Source organism: Xenopus laevis, chromosome 6L (assembly GCF_017654675.1).
Source record: "Xenopus laevis strain J_2021 chromosome 6L, Xenopus_laevis_v10.1, whole genome shotgun sequence".
Lineage (NCBI taxonomy): Eukaryota > Metazoa > Chordata > Amphibia > Anura > Pipidae > Xenopus > Xenopus laevis.
This window is the reverse complement of record NC_054381.1, coordinates 82,341,177-82,358,481: the sequence shown is the minus strand read 5'-3', so window position 1 is coordinate 82,358,481 and position 17,305 is coordinate 82,341,177. Positions and strand designations below refer to the sequence as shown.

At 40.2% G+C, this 17,305-nt stretch overlaps 1 pseudogene; it reads left to right on the top strand.

Annotated features, from left to right (window-relative positions):
- The first annotated feature begins 4,299 nt into the window (after positions 1-4,299).
- Positions 4,300-17,094, top strand: LOC108718516 (annotated as a pseudogene).
- The last annotated feature ends 211 nt before the right edge of the window (positions 17,095-17,305 follow it).

Genomic DNA, 17,305 nt, shown 5'->3' with positions numbered 1-17,305 from the left:
TTAAATATCTAAGTGGTGAAGGGAGGCTATTGATGTGCGTGGTCCAGATAGAAAAAAATGTATCTGCCTGTAAGTTTTTTCTCGTTGTGGCCTCCAGTCCATATGAAAGATATGATGTAGTTTCTGTTTCATGAGTGTGGTTGATGGGATTTCCGGGGACAGCCATTGGTGCAAAATTGTTTTCCGAGACGCCGCCGCCAGCCTAGCTGCCAAATGTTTCTCCCCTTTATTCAAAGTTGGATATTGTTGGGTGATGCTAAATAGAGCCCATTCTAACGTTGGTTGAATTGATTTGTTTGTCATTTGCATCCAATAGGAGATTACTTCCAGCCAGAAAGTTTGAATTTGAGGGCATGTCCAGAGCATGTGGAGAAGATCTGCTTTAGGGGCTGAACATCGAGTGCATTTATCTGAGGGAAGAGTTCCTATCTTAAATCGCTTTTCAGGTGTTAGGTATGAGTTGTGGAGAAGTTGTAGTGTCATTTCCTGGTATCTGCTGGTCAGTAACATTTGAGTGGTGCGCGTATATGATTTTAAGATTTCTGTAATGGGGATTTGTGGTGTGAGTTGTCCATTTAAATAAATGGGAATCCCTGGTATCTAGGTTAATGTTCGTTCGAATAATGTAATATATTTGTGCAGAAGATCGTACAGACGATTTCTCTTTCCATAGGTTATCTATCAAGTTATTAATGCTCATGTGTTTTATGTTATGGACAGTGTTTCTCGCAAAATGAAGTATTTGCATGCTGAGGAAAATGTGTAAGTGTGTGAAGGGGAATTTCTCTATCAATTCCTGCAAGGAGAGTAAATCTCGATTTTTATTGATAAGGTTTCGTATTGTGCCTATTCCGTCTTCTCGCCAATTATACAAGATCGGGTTTGACAGTCCTATGGAAAAGTTTGCATTACCTAGCCATGTTAGATATGGAGAGTGATGTGGAGGTAGGTGATGTTTTAGTCTTAGCAGTTGCCAGGTTTTGTGTGTGTCCAAAAATAATGGGTTATTTTCAGCGACTGGGGAATTGCCGAAAGTGGGGAGTGTAGAAAATAGTTTAAAGTAAGGCCGTTCAAGTGAGTCTGTATTAGCGAACCAGTTTCTGTTAGTGAGCCAGTCACCCGCGTATCTAAGTAGTGCCGCCTCATTGTATTCCTTAATATTTGGAGTCTTTGGTTGTTGTAATTTGTAAGTACTGAGTCCGGGGCGTTTGTTCTGCCAAATAAAGGTACAAAATATATGGTTTATACGTTTGAGATCAGTTGGTTTGACACGATATGGCAACATTTGTATTGGATATATCAGTTTCGGAAATAGGATCATTTTGATAAAGTGGATTCTGCCTAAAAAGGTTAAATTGAGGTATTTCCATTGTTGTGTGTCTTGTTGAATTTTATCAATAATTGATCGAATGTTCAAACTGTTCAATATTCAAAATATCTTTGTGGTGTTTCGGTATTTTTATACCTAAGTAAGTTATATGATGTTGAGCTTTTTTGAAAGGAAAATTGGTAGACCAATTTTGTGGAGTGTTATCATGAAGGTGAAGCGCCTCGGATTTTCCAGCATTAATTTGAAAGCCAGCTATCAGTCCGAATCTATTTATGATCAATCCATACGACCATAGCACACTGACAGTAAGCTTCTGTTGCGTTTCATATGTTTATTGGCTCATTTCAGTAGAAAAAAGGCAACGTTTAGGGCTGCACAGGGCCCTTTATCAAGCCTTGATAAAGGGCCCTGTGCGGCCCGAAACGTTGCCTTTTTTCTACTGAAATGAGCATATATGTTCACTACAGCATATTCATATCCTGAATTTCTGTGTCTGCGATAAGGTAGCACCCTTTCTTGTCTTGATACTTTTTTGTGACTGTACAATGTAGTGACTTATTGATTAATAGTGCGACACCTATCGCTTTGGATGTATAAGAGGCTGATAAAACAGATTGTATCCAGTTAGCTTTAAGTGTTTGCGTATCTGTGGACTTCCAATGGGTTTCTTGCAATAATATGATATGGGCATTTACTTTGTGCAAACGATCAATTACCTTCCTCCTTTTTATTGGGGTATTTAACCCACCCACATTCCAGGAAAGAATTTTATGGTGTGTCGTTAAAGTATTTGGTTGTTGTAAGGCTATATTAGGGTCTGCCATTTGGATTTAACCTATACCTGATTTTATCCAGGATATCCAAGTCTGGCAGTCATTTTCAGGGCCAAGATCGTCCCAGTGAGCAATGTTCATCCCTGGTTAGTTTAACCTGTTAGTGGTTGTATCTTGACTAAATGCAATTTATGTGACCATTCTCATAGTATCGGTAACAGATGCTAGCAAAAACTATTATATATAAAAGGGTAAACATAGTATATATTAACATGAGACATCATTCCCTCTACCCATTATTTCTAACATGCATTATCAACCAGTGTATGATAAGAGAGAAGAAAGTGAATGAAATAAGGTTAAATATCAAAAGCAGTTATTTAGAAGCAGTAGAAGATGTGACTTTTCTACGTCAGGTACATTATCTTGGTCATCTCCAGCTGTGATGTAGATGTACTGTAGTTGGAAAGTTCAAGTAACGTGGTCTGGTGATCCCGTTGCAGATTGTTGGTCCTTATAGTAGGACATGGCTGCTTTAGGATCTTCAAAAAACACAGATTTGCTGTTGTCTTTATTCGTAATTTTTTAGTTTAGCTGGAAATAATAGTGCAAATTTATATCCAGAAAAAAAAGTGATTTACAGATGGGCCGAAATTCTTTGCGTTTCGCTGTTACTGAAGCTGAAAAGTCTTGGAATTTTAGGAGTTGGTGACCTTCATAAGAGAGGGCCTTTGTCTTCCTATAGGCAGTGAGAATGTTCATTTTGTCGATGTAGTTAAGAAGCTTAAAGAGATACTGACACCTGAAATTAAACTTTTTTTTACATCTATTATAATATTGGCTTTGCAAGCTACTTCTAACTTTGCCATAAAGTATTTGCATGATGCTTTTACATTACCTGTCTGATCCCCCATGTTCCTGTATGAGGGAGCTGCCATATTTGTGCAGCAGGAGTCCGTTAGCATTAGAAACTATAACTAACAGGCTGAGATGGGACAGTCAGGTTGGCAAAGTCAGAGTGTCAGAGAGTCAGGGTTAGGAACCTCAACTAACAATTATATACAAAAACAAACCTCTCAGTAACAAATGATCAACATGACCTGTAGGTAACATTTAATGTACATTCATATGCTAAAATTTATTTTTTAGTGTCAGTATCACTTTAAATATGACCTGTCTAGGCCGTCTAGCATCTTTTGTAGGTGGAGGACCTATACGATGAAATCATTCGATTTGATATGGTAGAGTAGAGGCATCCATTTTTAACAGGTCAGGCAAAACAGTTGTCAGTAGAGTTTCCAGATCTAGTCCCTTTACAGTTTCTGGAACACCGACCAGTCTTAGATTGTTGCTTCTACTCCTGTTTTCTAAGTCATCGACTTTTTCCGCCAGTATCGTGATTTTGTGTTGTTGTGTCTCAATAGTTGTTTGTGCTTTGTCTATTGTATCCTCCAAGTCCGAAATTCTCTGTTCTGCTTCCGACATCCTTTGATTTGTAAGTTGTTGTAATATTTCTGTAACAGATTCTTTTATTCCTACCAACTTTTGGTCTAGTAATGGTCCAAGGGCCTGAAGCAGTTCTTGTGTTTGAGTTTGAGAAACAGAGGGGGAGCGTGGGGGCTCCAGGTCTGAGCTGTGTGTAGTAGAGCTTGGTTGTTTCTTCTGTTCTTTGGTTCTGGATTTAACTACCCGTTGTGGCATTATAGAATTTTGGCCCAGGAATCTTTCCATAGTATGATGTGAAAATTATAAAGGGCAGTGGAGAGTTGTAATCCAACACTACTGCTTGTGATGGTCTTTCACTTGTCTTCCGGTTCAAAGGTTGATATGATGCACATTAACTGGTCATTTCAGTATCTTTGAGTGGATGGGTGAGGGGTTAAGTGAGTTTTACATGCTGAGCAAGAAAAAACAGTTCAGTGATAGGATTCTTAATGTGTTCCTCTGACAATTCCAAGAGTATATTAGCACCCTTTAACTTCTCTAGCCAGAGAGTAGTAATAGTTTATCTTCGTGATATTTAGGTTGTGGGGGTTTTACAGTGGTATTTTACAGTGGATTGTTGCAGTCGTCTGCTGATTCACTTTATACATGGGACCTATATGTTTGTAGAGGTAGCAAATGATATTGCCTTTGAGTCGTAGATTAATGTGGTATGGGATTGTACCCCTAATGGTGTCCCTTCCCAAGATAAATATGACCAGATTGGGACTTGGGGAGTTTCAAAACTTGAGGCATGAGAGGGCCTGTATGATGGAACTAGGCCGTATGTGCAGGATCTGCAAGCAGGTCCAAATCAGGCACGACTTGTAGCAGTGGGGAGAGTGACGACCAAGCGTCTGAAGTTGTGGCACAGTTAAAAGGGTATAGTATAAGGACAGTTGTGGCCCGTAGACTTTGGTTGGAGCTGTAGGTATATGACTCAGGTCAATATAGAAGCCACTGTCCCTCAATCAAAATGGCCCTGAGCGTCGCTCCTTGTTAGGCCTAAGTTATTGGTGGAAATTTCTCTTTTCTCTTTTATTCTTTTTCTCTTTTTTACGTGGATCTGACCTCGTGCTGTGAGCGCTGGTTTTCCTTTGAAACTTTGAATCCATGCAACTCCTAGACACAGGTGTTACTTGTGAGAGTTGCATGAATGGATGTGTGAAGTGTTCTGAAACCGCCGGGGTACAGATGTTAGAACAGCATTGTATGTAGCAGACAGGTGGTGTCGAAGGCCCCCTCCTCTGTTCAGCGATGGTTTATCCACCTTGATATTGCCATTCATTTTGGAGAGAATACTCTAAAACTGGTTTGGGAATATGAAAGAACAGCAAGAAAATTGGCAGACTATTGAAAGCATCTACACTTTAATCTCAGATGCCGACATCAGGGACTCACCACTTGTAGCCTACGCCTGGGTTCCACGGTAAACAGTCACAGAGCCAACAAGATTTTACAAAAAGCCCAAAAACATCTAATAAATGAACGGGTCAGACAGATTAACTTTACCATTGATGCCCTTAAGCAGAAAGTTGAACATCTGAAACTAAGTCTGGCAAAAGAACTGCCTGATGGAACCCTGAAAAGGGTGGTTGTGTACAGATTGCCCAACACATTAAGAGTAAGGAGCGACAAATAAGCAAATTCACCACATTACTGTCACGAAGCAGCAGTTGTAAAAGGACTGAAGAACTAACCTGGAGGCAGAAAGATGAGACACCAAAGAACACCAAAGACATGTGGGTTAGGAACCTATCAGATAGGGTACTAACTCAGACGGAAAAGGACGTGCTAGCCAAGGGGTTAAACTATGCAGTGACATCACAACACATCCCAGTAGTTGAACTCATCACAGCCACAGAATCAAAAATAATCACTTCAAAAAGGAAGAAGTGGAACAACTCCGGCTAAAAGTGTCAGCTGCTTTGTCAAGTGTCAGAACACCTCCCTCTAACCTTACTACACAAGGGAGGAGAGTGCTCAGTTCTCTGAGTAAGGACCCGAACATCACTATCCTGCCAGCAGATAAAGGGAGATGCACAGTTGTGCTCAACACAACTGACTACGACTGCAAGATACCGTATATACTCGAGTATAAGCCGTGTTTTTAAGCCCTAAAAATATGCTGAAAAACTCTACCTCGGCTTATACTCGGGTCAAGCGCAAAAACGGTCGCCGGCGTCTAAGAATAGTCGCTGGCATCTAAGAATAGCCGCCGGCACCTGAGAATAGTCGCTGGCGTCCAAGAATGGTCGCCGGCATCCAAGAATGGTCGCCAGCGTCCAAGAATGGTCGCCGGCATCCAAAAACGAGACGCTGGCACCTCCAATGGGAGCATAAACCCTCAATTTTTTTATTTAAACTTACCAGAAGCTGCTGCATTTCTCACCCTAGGCTTATACTCGAGTCAATAAGTTTTTGGAGGTAAAATTAGGTACCTCGGCTTATACTCGGGACGGCTTATACTCGAGTATATACGGTAACCTCTCTACTCAGTGATAGCAATACATATGAACCCTTAAGGAAAGACCCAACCAGCGGTTCCAAGAAAAAGGTAATAGGTTGCCTACAACAACTTGAAAAGGAGAAAGCCATTGATCGAGTTTTATACCTCCGCCTGTACCCCAGAGAAGCCACACCATGTTTATACAGACTCCCCAAGATACACAAAGAAAGAGCCCCACTAAGACCCATTGTCAGCAGCATAAATTCAGTGACATACAGCATTGCAAAATTCTTGGCTAACATCTTAGCCCCGTTGGTAGGCAATACAGTGCATCATATCCAGAATGCCAAAGAGTTTGTAACCAAGATTCACGGCGTTACACTAGAGGCAGAAGAAACAATGGTATCATATGTATCACTTCTTTGTTCACATGTATACCTACTACAGAGGCAATTGAGACTTTAAGAAATCGACTGCAACAAGATAACACCCTCAGCAGCAGAAGAAAGCTCAGTGCCAACCAAGTATGTTTGTTGCTAGATTTGTGCCTTAACACCACATACTTCATGTACAAGAACCTTTTTTATAGACAGAAACATGGCTGTGCAATGTGTTCTCCAGTCTCTCCTATTGTAGCAAACGTGTACATGGAGGAAGTGGAAAGGAGGGCCTTATTTACTTTCCAGGAACTACACCAAGTCACTGGTTCAGGTATGTGGATGACACTTGGGTTAAAATCAGATCCAATGAAGTGGTGGCCTTTACAGAACACATTAACTCAGTGGACAAGTTCACAAGGGAAAATGTCCACAAGAACAAACTTGCCCTTTTAGACTGTTTGATATTCATCCAAGAGGGTGGTAACTTGAAGACGGAAGTATACAGGAAACCCACTCATACGGATCAATATCTGTTGTTTGATTCCCACCATCCACTGGAACACAAACTGGGTGTCATTAGAACTCTGCACCACAGGGCGGAATGTGTGGCAAATGAGTCCAAAGACAAAGAGCAAAAACATCTTAGAGGAGCTTTGAAAGCGTGTGGCTACCCAGACTGGGCCTTTGTCAAAACAGCAGCAACCAAGCCCAACAGGAACACCAATAGAAATAACCGCCCGGAGACACATAGTAGGCGAAACATACTTATCCCATATGTAGCTGGAGTGTCTGAGAAACGCAGGAGGATTTTTAACAAACACCACTTCCCTGTGTTTTTCAAACCTAGCAACACACTGAGACAAAAACTGGTACACCCAAAGGATCCAACACCAAAAGAAAAACAAAGCAATGTGGTATACGGAGTCCAGTGTAGCGAGGAGTGCACAGATCTATACATTGGGGAGACAAAACAACTGCTCACCAAGCAAATGGCTCAGCACAGGAGGGCAAACTCTACATGGCAAGACTCAGCTGTTTTTCTACACCTAAAAGACCAGGGACACTCCTTTGAAGACAGCAAGGTCTAAATCTTGGATAAAGAAGACCGCTGGTTTGAACGAGGCGTGAAAGAGGCGATTCATGTCAAGGTGGAGAAACCATCCCTGAACAGAGGAGGGGGCCTTCGACACCACCTGTCTGCTACATACAATGCTGTTCTAACATCTGTACCCCTGCGGTTTCAGAACACTTTACACATCCATTCATGCAACTCTCACAAGTAACAGTGTGTCTAGGAGTTGCATGACACATTGGATAATCCTATCACAGTAACTACACAGAATCAACACCTCTGTGAATTTCTTCAGATGTTACCTCTTCGAAGAGTTACAATGTGCCATTGTGATTGGATTAGTGGAAAAATTTATATGACGAGAACTTCCCACACCAGTCAGTTGAACTGAAGAAGCTGCTCGGATGATTAGTGAAACGTCTTCATTGAATACTCAGTAAGTCCAGTTGTTTTAAATTTTTAAAGGTATATTTATCAAAAGGTGAAAGTTCACCATTTGATAAATACGCCTTTCAAAATCTTATAGAAATGGGCATGGAGATAACGATTGTGGTGATCTCCAACTTTACTATTTGATAAATATACCCCAAGTTCAATGAAATTTTGTGTATGGGGCAGATTCACTAACCGACTAAAAGTCGCCAGCGACTGATTCGCACACATCGCTACACTTCGGCAGGCGAAAATTAGCTCAGACAATGCTAATTCACTAAAATGTGGAGTTTCATTGTGGGCGCCGAATGCTTTGCTAGAGGTCATGTGCTCCGGTTAATTTACATACAGTGAGAAATTTAAAGTTGAATGGACATCTTTATTTTATATGTTGCAGCAAATACATTACATTTCCACTGTTAATTACGCATTTCCAGGGGACCTTAATAAAAAGACATTAGAGTTAATATAATGCCCTACACATGAGCCCACTGTGTAGTTAATGTTCCATATGTTAGAAAATGTATGGGGGAAACCAGGTACCCCAAAAAAAATGTTAAGGACTTTTGCAGGCGCCAGAAAAGATGCCAGAGTTTTTTGAACTTTGATGCTTTTTCCACTCAGAATATGATGTAAGTAACAGAAGATTGAGGAAAAACTATGCACTGCAGTGCACTTCGCCTGGTCTGAGCTGGCGAAGGCAAGTCTGGGGAAAGAGGTAACATTCAGCAAAATCAGCATTTTAGTGAATTTGCGGAGTAACGTCCATTCGCAAGAGTGAATTGTCGTCTAGCTTTCACTAGCGAATTGGTGCCTGTACCCGTTAGTAAATCGCAATGTCCCTGCGGGCGATAACGCTGGCGAAATGGTGCCAGCATTTGCCACTTTGCCCTTTAATAAATCTGCCTCTATGTTTATTGCTTTAGTGTAGGTTTTGGCTACATTTAAATTTTTATTCAGATACATGAATTGTCTGTAAAGGGGATATTACATTTAGACAAATGTGTCTCATATACAAATGTAGTATATTTTTTTCTCTAGTACCCCCAATAACCATGAAGTCAGGACAAATTAATAGCTGCGTATAAAACTTAACTTTTATTGAAGCTTAAACTAAAACAAGGTAGACACACAACTGGGGGCAGATTTACTAAAGTGCCAGCGAATGCTTCACACCTATCGCTACACTTCACCAGGCGCAAATGCTCTCAGACTACGCTTATTCACTAAAATGCGGAGTTTCACTAAAATGCGGAGTTGTATGGATGTCTTTACGATAAATGTTGGTGCATATACTTACAAATGACACTTTTAAAAACACATGTCCAGGGAACCTTAATAAAGGCAATAGCGTTATTCCAATGCCCTACACATGTGCCCAATGTAAAATTAATGTTCCATATATTTGCTAATGTATTGGGGAAAACAGGTTACCCAAAAAAAGTTTGTTAGGTCTTTTGCAGGCAATCAGGCTGAAAAAAGGAAAAGACGCCAGCATTTTTTGGACTTTGATGTGTTTTCGGCTCACAGAATATAATGCAAGTGACAGAAGATTGAGGAAGATCTAGCTACTTTAATGCACTTCGTCTGGTCTGAGGTGGCGAAGGCAACTCTGGCAAAAGAGGTAACGTTCAGTAAAATACAAACTTTAGTGAATTTGCGGAGGAACGACCGTTCGCCAGAGCAAAAACTCATCTGGCGATAGAGTGCGAATGACTGCTAGTGCCAGTCTCTTTTGCTAGAGAATTGGCGCCTCTGCCTGTTAGTAAATAAGCAATGTCCCTGTGTACGGTAACGCTAGAGAATCGTCACTAGCGTTAGCCACCTCGCACTTTAGTAAATCTGCCCACATGACACCACAAAAACAACTTCAAAAACTCACTGCGTATCAGTCACCTTACGCAGTGCTGGACAATGTCCATAAAACATTTAGGCTAAAAAGCACAACAGGTGGCACGTGGACCCGTTAATGGATAGTACCATATATACTCGAGTATAAGCCATCCCGAGTATAAGCCGAGGTACCTAATTTTACCTCCAAAAACTGGGAAAGCTTATTGACTCGAGTATAAGCCTAGGGTGAGAAATGCAGCAGCTTCTGGTAAATTTAATTAAAAAAATTGACGGTTTCTGCTCCCATTGGAGGTGCCAACGTCTCGTTTTTGGATGCCGGCGACTATTCTTTGATGCTGGCGACTATTCTTAGACGCCGGCGACCGTTTTTGCGCTTGACCCGAGTATAAGCCGAGGTAGAGTTTTTCAGCATATTTTTAGGGCTGAAAAACTCGGCTTATATACTATAACAGTATTATAGTATAATAGGAGTTTTCCGTTTAGTGCAGAAAATATCTAAATTAGGGATGCACCGAATCCAGGATTCGGCCAGGATTCGGCCTTTTTCACCAGGATTCAGGCCGAACCCAATCTGAATCCTAATTTGCATATGCAAATGTGACTTTTTGTCACAAAACAAGGAAGTTAAAGATGTTTTCCCCTTCCCACCCCTAATTTGCGTATGCAAATTAGGATTCGGTTCGGTATTTGGCCGAATTTTTTACGAAGGATTTGGGGTTCGGCCAAATCCAAAATAGTGGATTAGGTGCATCCCTAATCTAAATGTTCCAGCAAATTTTCACAGCCCCCTCCCTTCCATTATTCCCATAACAGTCAATTCGTGCCTGTCTACGATGGGAACAGTGGGAGCTGGTCTCGCCACCCTCCACCTATGCCACTCTACGCATTTCTCCGTACCAAAGGCTTTATCAGGGGCATAAGTGGTGTGTGCCCATTTCCCTCTTAGTTAAGTAGGCCAGTGCCATATTCGTGTCCTGCATGGTGCTTCCGTTTGCACTTATGTCACTTCCGCCTATGGGGCAAATTCACTAAGGCGCGAAGCGCCGAACGCTAGCGTTAATTCGCTAGCGTTTGGCATTTTCGCTACTGCGCAAATTCACTAACGAACGCTGGCGTAGTTTCGCTAGTGTTACTTCGCAACCTTACGCCAGGCGAATCTTCGCTAGCGACGAAACTACGCAAATTCACTAACTTGCGCAGTGTACTGAACGCTGCCTTTTACGCTAGACTTCCTTCGCCACCTCAGACCTGGCGAAGCGCAATAGAGTAGATAGGGAAAAACGCTGGCGTGTTTTCTACATGATGGGTGATAGGCTGAAAAAGATCGAAAATTTTTTGGGGCTCCCCTTCCTCCCCCCTACATTTCCTGACTCATGGCAACTTACCTAGACAGTGGGCACATGTGTTGGGCAAAATAAAATTTTTATTTGCTGATTTGAAGGTTTTCTAGGCATTTGTAGTGCAGATACGTGTTCCTCCATTGAAATTTGAATTTCGCGCCGTATGCAAATTAGCCTTCTCTAGCGCAACTTCGCTTTATATAGCGAATCAATGCTAGCGCAACTTCGCAACCTTACGCTACCCCTGTGCGCAACTTCGGATTTTAGTGAATTTGCGGAGCCCTGGCGAAACTACGCCTGGCGAAGTGTGGCGAAGTGCGGCGAAGTTGCGCCTGGCGCAACTTCGCATCTTAGTGAATTTGCCCCATATTATATGTGTCCTTGCCAGGAAGTGTATAATTCGGGTGCCAGCTGTTGATAAACACTAGCAATTCTCTAAAAGTCTTTAACCTCTCCAACTATGTTTTAAATGATTACCAGACCAAAGCACTACAGAAAAGTTTAACTTTTGCACCCACAAGCACTTTAACTGTATTTAACTGGATAAAGGATCTTCATTTATTACGGAGAAAATTACATAAACATTTCTGCAAGAGTGATAACAAAATGGAATGGTCAGCATAGGAGTAAAGGGCTTTAGAAGACCTGTGTCACCTGTTAAAAGACAATGAACAAATTAGAACCACAATAAAGGATGCATTTATGCCATTAAAACCAAAAAGTACATTCACTCCTCCCAGTCCTCTGTGTCCTAGAGTTGAGGTTTTTATTGAAGCATGTGCAAATGATTTTAGACAACTACACTTGGCCAATAAACAGGCAGAGAATAAAATAAACAATCTCTTGGAAAGAAAGACAGGGGTTAAAAGAACTGGAAGGTAATAATGATACCATAATAAAACCAAGTGATAAATGTGGTAATATTGTCATCTTAGACAGAAAGCAAAATGTGCAGGAATGCACAAGACAGCTGAATGATAAAAATTGCTATGCACAATTAAAAAGTGATCCCACAACAAAATTTCAATCCTTAGTCTACATTTTAAAAAAAGGCAGAGAGAATGGGATTTTAAGTAAGGACGAATATGAGTTCATGGTGACCAAAAACCTACTAGATCCGAGATTTTATACAATCCCAAAAATACATAAGACCACAAAATCACCTACTGGGTGCCCAATAGTTTCAGACATAGGAAGTCTAACAGAATCTGCAAGTATTTATGTAGATGAAGTCACAAGCCTTCCATCATTTGGACAGGACACTATGAATGTGATATGGCATCTGGAGCTATGGGCAGTACGTGCGCACCCTCTTATGCCAATTTGTATTTAGGCTGGTGGGAGAGCAGGGTGGTATTTGGAGAACATCTAATAGAATACACTCGGCTTATTCATTTGTGGTTGCGCTATATTGACAATATAGTACTTATATGTTCTGGTACACAGGAACAGTTCAGTAAACATTTAACATCAATAACATCACTTTAAAAGTGACAGCTGAAATAAATAGAGAAGGTGTTAATTTCCTAGATATACGTACATACCGTGATCTTAATGACAACATATTCACAACAGTATATAGGAAAGAAACGGTTAAAACAATCTGTTGCATGCCACAAGCCAGCACCACAGAAATACTAAAGGGATCTCAATAGGCCAGTACCAAGAGTGAAGTTGAAGATAAGAAACTTTATGTGAGTTTTAAAGAAAGAGGCTACAGCCCTTTCTCCTTGAAGGGAGCTTATAAAAGAGCTATTGACTCAGACAGACAGACCCTTCTGACTTCAAATAAAAGAAAGGTACAGAGTAATACAGATGGTACTAAAATGATCAGGTTAATTGAGGAGTACAGTGCTGAACATAAAAAGATAACAAACATCATAAGTAAACATTGGCATATTTTACAACAGGACAAACAACTGAAAGTAGTAAAAATCTGCATGACTAGCTAACTCAAAGTTATTACACACAGGTCACAAAACCCACTTGGTTAACTAATAAACTAAAGGGATGTTATAGATGTGGAGACTGTCTGGCCTGCCCTTTTGTTGAAAAAACAGAAAAATAATGAAGAGGAGAGAAATACAAACTAAATAGCTTCATGAACTGTAAAACTCCAGGCGTGTTCTATATAATGGTATGTGCCTGCAGTATGATTTATGTAGGTAAAACATTGAGGGAATTCTGTAGAAGAATACTAGAACATGTCGGTGATGTAAAACACAAACAAAACACATCCATCACAAACCATATAAATGAACATCACAATGGCAACACGAGAAGCAATGAAATTCATTACAGTTGAATAGGTCAAACAAACCACCAAAATTGGGAATGCTAATAAAATATTACTACAACAGGAGGCACGATGGAGTTATGTCATGAATAGCAAAATCCCCTATGGGCTAAATGAAGGATTCACTTTCATCCCATTTCTTTTTTTTTTTTTTTTTTTTTTTGCAATATATCTCTTTATTAATTTTTAAAGCAAGAGCAGTGTGCTCTAAAAAAAGAAAAAGAAGGAAAGAGAAAGAAAAAGAAAAAAAAAAAAAAAGGGGAAGAGAGGTATGAGCTACTTGCAAATCATTTAACATCTAATACCGACCAGAGACCATTTTTCCCATGAAATATAAAATTTCCTAATCCTATTATTGGCTAGTGCAGCTATTTTCTCGTATTGATATTGTAACTCCACATTCTTGACTATCTGTTGAATTGAGGGAATATCGGTACTTTTCCAGTTCCTCGCGATTATTTGTCTTGTTGCATATAGTATATGATGAATGATTGTATGATAGGGCTTTGGTACTGTTAGTGGAATTAATCCCAATATGATAAATTCTTCAGTAACAGGTGCTTGGACATTCCACGTTGATTCAATAAATGATTCTAATTGTGACCACAAGGGATGCAGTTTTGGACATTTCCACCAAATATGTACACGATCTCCATTTTGATGGCACCCTCTCCAGCATCTGTTTGAAATATTCTTGTATATACGGTTTAACTTACTTGGTGTCATATACCAGTCGTACAGAATTTTCCTTGATGTTTCCAAGTGTGTTATACATTTAGAGAATTCAGAGGGGTTGGAAAATATCTGTTTCCATTGTAGTGCTGATAGGTTCACCTATAGCCTCTTCTCCCATTTTTGAACAGTGATAGATTGTTTAATATCTGTAGAAGGGGTTAAAGCTTTGTACCACAACGAGATACCACCTCTTGCTGGAGTTAGAGTTGTTAACCATTTTTCCAAGTACGTCGGTTTCCTTAGCGGAATCGAGTTCATTGCCCCCATAAGGTGCCTAATCTGTAGATACTGGTAGAATGTAGACTTCGGTAGTTGTAATAGCTTCTGCAGCTCCTCAAATGGTAATAATTGACCATTCTTTGTTAGATAATGAATGGGGGCGAATCTGAATTGACCCCATGTGGTTAATCTTAAATTCGGAATGAGCAGTTCAAAAGTCACTATTGGTGCCACTGGAGACAGATATGGGAGACTATCAGTTTTTTCCTTGTATTTTTGCCATGTATCACACGCATGAATTATTGTCGGTGCCACTTTTTGCCGGTTAAGTGCCTTTAACGGAGTTGGAGAACCTAGAAATTGCGGTAGTGACAATGGAGAGACCAAATCTTGTTCTATTTGCACCCATCTTTTCCCACAGTCCAGAGTCATCCATGCCTTAAGTTGTTCCAAACTAACAGCCTGATAATACTTAATAATATTTGGGGCATTAATCCCACCCATACCCCTAGACAATTGTAATATACCTTGTGACACTCTAGGAATATGATCTGACCACATAAACAGTTTCTGTAGTTTAACCAAGTATGCTTTAGAGATCTGGATAGGTATAGTTCTGAATATATACAATATTTTTGGTAATACCATCATTTTTAATACATGAACCCTTCCCAGCCAAGATAGATATTGTAGTCTCCATGATTTCATATTATTGTGTATATCTCTATAAAGGTTATTCACATTTACCCTAACCAAATCCTCCAAGGATGATGTCAGTTCTATACCCAGATATTTTATAGAGTCCAGTCTCCATTCAAACTTAAAGTTTTTTTAAAAAAATAAAAGTTCACTATCAGATATATTAATACTTAGTGCCTGTGTTTTTGTTTCATTAAGTTTGTAATAAGATACTTCTGAATACACTTGTATTAACTTATTTAAGCTACCCAGTGATTGCAATGGAGAGGTCACATAGATAACCGTATCATCTGCAAATAATCCCACTTTATGGGTATGTCCTGCTATGTTAACCCCTTTAATGTCGGATTTTTGCCGTATAGATTGTGCTAATGGTTTGATTGCCAATGTATAAATTAGCGGGGATGATGGGCACCCCTGACGGGTCCCATTGGTTATATAGAAGGGAGTAGAAAGGGTGCCATTAATGATCACCTGAGCTGAGGGTCGGTGGTACAGGGCCATAATGGCTTTCCTCAATTCTACCGGAAAATTCATTCTCTGCAAGACTGTTGATAAATGCAACCAATTCACTCGGTCGAACGCCTTCTCTGCGTCTAGTGATATGCGTCTGCGTCATCCCATTTCTTTAACATGTAGTATCAATATTTTCACATCCCTTCCACATGAATTGTGGATATGGAGAGTAATCTTTTTCATCATTGAATAAATTATATATAACAAAATTAAATATTTTTATTTTAGTATTGAACTTGTTTGTAAATCATTTCTTGGTCTGTTTCTTATTAGACATATTACATTGACACTGATAGCTGAGTGTTATAACAAGCGATATGTGTTTTATTATAAATAAAAGTCCCGGTAGGTATTACTGGCAAAGCAAGTGCATCATAGTGGTATAGTAGAAAGAGCAAAATAAGCTCATCATGGCTTCAATATGACAACCGGCGTTACCACCGGAATGCAGAACCTAGAATTTGTACAAACTCTTAAAAGACTAAATCCCCAGTAGGCAAGGTGGGCTCTCTTCTTTTCCCGCTTCAACTTTGTTTTGACCTACCGTCCAGGTTTCAAGAATCGGAAAGCAAATGCCCTATCCCGAAGCTTCACTCCGGTGGATCGTCATCCTGATATACAAGATCCAGTTATTCCTCCTGCCAGAATTATTGCTTCCCTTTCCCCCCAATTTGCTGAACAAATCTTGGCTGGTCAGTCTTCCGCTCCTTCTGATACACATATTGGGATGGTGTTTGTACCCCCTGAGCTTCGCCTGCCCATTTTGCAACAGACCCATTGTTCTAAGCAGGCTGGACATCCCGGTCCTGAAAAGACTCTACAGCTTCTACGATGTTTAGTCTGGTGGCCAACTATCTGTAAAGATGTCAGAGACTTTATTGCTGCTTGTACTGTTTGTGCTACCTCCAAGGCTAGCTATTTGGGCCGCGACCAAAGCAAATTTGAGTGTATGAGAGTGTTCTTGTGCATAAAACTTTTGCTGATCGCAGATAGAGATACTCTTCTCTATACAACGTCGTTGACAAGGTGTGGTAATCCACTAAGAACATTCATTTAAAGATGGGCCCAAAATTTGTCGGTCCTTTCTCCATTTCTGAGGTTGTCAATCCTGTAGCTGTCCAACTTTTACTTTCACCTGAGATGCAAATTCCCAACGTGTTTCGTGTCTCCCTTGTTAAACCAGCAGTTTCCAATTGCTTTTCTTCAGATCAACCTCCCCCTTTGTCTATCTTTGTGGACGGCTATCAGGAGTACGAGGTGGAAAAGATCTTAGATTCCAGAATTTCCAGGGGGTCTCTACAGTTCCTCATTCAGTGGAAGGGCTTTGGTTCTGAAAAATGCTCTTGGGAGAAACACTTTGATGTACATGCCCCTTACTTGGTAAGGGAATTTTCTACAATGATTTTCCTCAGAAGCCAAGGCTTGGTGGTTCAGTGGCCCCCGTGGGGGAGGGGGTACTGTCAGGAGTGCCGGCTTTTTAACACATTTGTTTTACTTTTGTTATGCAGCACAGTTGATAATAGAACGTAAAAGTTTATTTTGATACTGTTTTCTAGGAAATTTTTTTTTTTTTTGTTTTATTTACTTTACTATCTTTTTATGTATATACTTGATACAAACCAATGCATTATAAAACTGAAAAAAATAGAAAACACTCTAAACACTCTAAACAAAACTCTCTAGAGAGTATACTGGTATACAAAATAATGAATCCTCTCCTTGCTGGTT